This window comes from Dermacentor variabilis, chromosome 8 (assembly GCF_050947875.1).
Source record: "Dermacentor variabilis isolate Ectoservices chromosome 8, ASM5094787v1, whole genome shotgun sequence".
NCBI classification, from domain to species: domain Eukaryota; kingdom Metazoa; phylum Arthropoda; class Arachnida; order Ixodida; family Ixodidae; genus Dermacentor; species Dermacentor variabilis.
The window spans coordinates 121,356,768-121,360,243 of NC_134575.1; positions in this window are offsets into that span (position 1 = coordinate 121,356,768).

Consider the following 3,476-nt stretch of genomic DNA (forward strand, 5'->3'; position numbering starts at 1 on the left):
GACCGACGAAGGTGGTCCTACCTGCTCCGGAAGTGTGCTGTGACGCTGGACACGTTCCAGCGTTTGGGACGGGGACCTGCATGAAGGCTACCAAAGTTCGTGAAATCAATAACGGCATATATATGCGGCATCAATTTTGCAATATTGAAGCGTTCTGCCTTTTTAACATGTGACGGCTTGGCCTTTACATGCCTCTCTCTCGTCTACTGGATAGGCGTTTTGTCGGCGCCCTTAGCGTTGCCGATTGACGAGGCAGAGAGAGTGCGACATTGAAAAAACACGAACATACACCCCCGACGCTGATTTCGAATATCCAGCGATAGAATTTCTTTATGCCTGCAGAGATACAGTGATAATGACGCCTAATATATAGCAAGTTAGGGTCGCGAGTCGTATGGTTCGGTGACGTTTAAGTGCTCCCATTGCTTGACGCATTGCACATTACGTTAAGTGCCTTCCAGGGCACGTATCAGGCGTTGGTGTATCCGGATCGGTCCATAGAGTCGCAGTCTATACCCCCCTGGCTGCTTTTTCACTATGGTGCTGGGCTGCTGGGCACGAGGTCTCGGATTCGAGTCCCGGCCACAGTGGCCGCATTTCGATGGGGAGAAATGCGGAAACACACGTGTACTAACATTTAGTTGGATGTTAGAAAACACCAGGAGGTCCAAATTATTCTGCGTAGTGTAGTAGTCACACAATAAAAGGGCACCCTCTGAAACAACCCAGGAGTGTCGCATAACCACTAAACAAAAGTCGTGCAATCATATGGCGCAGATCAATTCTATCCTGCGAAATGAAAACAGCGCTCAAGATTTTCTTTCCTACTGCTGTGTTGTCTCAGACTACCTTCTTCATGTTTCGTGATATAGTAAATATCACGAAATAATCAACAGAATGCTACAAGAAATCTATAATGCGTGGTGTGCAGGTATTCTAGCAGCATTTCAATCATATACAGGTGTCAGATCTATCAGGTGTCAGATTAATACCACAGAGAAAGAAATTTCAACAAGAGCGGACACTCCCATAGAGCCTGCAGCCGAATTGACTATAGCGCACCAAGCGGATGGTATTAACACCTCCCGGTTTCGGTTTTGGCGTGCGCGTTTTGAACGCCACTTGGTACACTCCACGCCGGCTCCGCTGATCGGCGCGGCATTTTATTTTTTCGCGTCTACTGCTGAACCGCGCAGGGACTTGGCGCGGAATCTTTTATTTAGTAAAAATGATTCGGAACGATCTTTACAAGCATCCACCGAGTCCGTGTTACGTGCAATTTCATAATTAAGAGCAAGACGTCTTCTGAAATAATGAAATGTTCATTTAGCTCTATATAAATGCTCGTTCTGGGATTCTTGTGCATTCATCTAAATTTGTGGCAGCAGGTAAGCAGCAGTCGTTGCCATACGAAGCTTCACCGGATGCCATCAGCTGAAAGAAATAAATTACAAGCATGTATCATTTTGGTACATTGACCTAACAGGAATATTGCGTGTTGAGGCGAAACGTGTGTAAGTGGGGAACGAGCGGTGTTACAGATAAATTCACTTTTACATACGTTTCGTAGCAAATAGACTCTTTCCAAACACTGCCATAAAATCTGAAGAAAAACATCCGATTTTCAAGCATCCCTCCCTTGCCGGGCATTATTCCCTGCACTTTAAGAGCACAAATGCACGGGTGACTGCGTGTTTCAAAACAACTTGGCGTCAGTCGACGCGATGGTGGCTACAACACAGGCTCCCAGCCAGACCATATTACACGCTCGCAGAATGCCTTCTAGTCGCACTGTAGACAGATTCGTGGGTTCAAAGCCTGGTTCCCGTTGCTCAGAAGACATAAATGTCAAGTTCTTGAGCTACTCGGTGTTATCTTTTACGCGTCCTGCCAGCGCAAGCAACACACTCCCGTGTTATCACTCTCGGCAATCGCTCGTCGCGTTTTCGACAAGAGTGAGTACCGAAAATAAGGTATATGTTGTTGCAGGGTCATAAAAAAGCGTCAAAAAACATGTCCAACTAAAAATCCAGTGCAGGCAAGACTAACTCACCACGAGAGGCTTGCTTTTTTTCCTAACAGCTTCACGACCCCAGGCGCGGCAAGCATGCCTCAAAAGTATCTCAAAAGTTACGAAAGGAATTACAATTATTCTTGGGGTCAGAGAATGCGTCACGAACTTCTCTCAGTAAGATTTATTACACGCGAAAGTAACTGTGGCACACAGCGAGCTGCTTTTCGTAGCTGCACCACTACGCCGAGCGCGGCCACAGTCCTTGAAAAGTACCCCAAAAAAGTAGCCAAATTAGTTACAATAATCTCTGGGGTCAGAGAAAGCGCCAAAAAACTTGTCCCGGTAAGATTCAGTACACGCGAAACTGCGTCACAAAGCCAGGTGCGGTGAGCGTGCCCAAAAAACTGCCGAAATAAGGTATAATAATGCTTGGGCTCATAGAAAGCGTCGCAAACATCTCCCAGTACCAGTAATTACCTCAAATTAACTACGCCTAGACGGCGGAGCTGTTTTTCGATAACTGCGCCACTATATAGGTTCAGTTTTGTGCAGTAAGCCTAAATGTGCTTGAAGTGTGTCGCAGACTGTAAAACAAAATTGCTCATCTTGCTGTAGTCCAGTAGTGCAGCGTTGCCGTATCGAAATGCAGACGCCACACAAGGGAATGCCTGGAGCCCAAAACGCGGCTACATCCAAGACAGACGGGTCGCCGAGCGCGCGAGCTTCACATGCGCTGCCGGCCACGCTCGCTCCTATGGCTTGTCTGGCGCATGACGTATGCACTCGCGTCTGCCGTGCCGCTAGCTTGTTGCTAGGCAACGCAAGAACAATAAGTCGCAAAGTATAAGTTCATTTACACGTAAAACTTTCTTAGTTTTAGTGGGAAAGAATAAAAAAATAATAATAATACGTTGTCTGTAAATTCATTTCCCACTCTTCTTTTTTTTTTTTTTTTTGGTGCCCGCGTCAACTAACGGATGGAGTTGACACTAGGCGTGACGTGTTTCGTGTTGCCGGTTTTTGCCGAGTGTCCCCTCTTGTAGAATTTCTTTCTCTATGGCTTTGCTGTCGCGTTTCAGTTGTCGCGTGGTGAGGGTGCTATCGCTGTAAGATCGTCCACGTGTCTTAAGTGCTGTCGTTCTTCCTGTAGAAATGCTTGGACGCATCGTCAGTTCGCGCGCACGCTCGAAGTATTGTGTAGCGTGTTCTCGATTGTATTTGCTGACCTGTGCTTTCTCGAGAAAGTTCGATGGCGCAAGTACAAAGACGCATCAAGGAGCAAGCTGGCACTCATTCTCGCCGATAGCTGGCGGCGCCGTCTCCGAGTTCTTTGTTCTTCGTTTGTTTAGGGGCGCAAGTTCATGCAATAAACTCGAAGCGCTCGTTCGCCGAGTTCACTTTCTTGCGTCGGGCGATAACGTTTAACATCTGTTTACTTTTTTAACATCTGAATCTTTTTTTA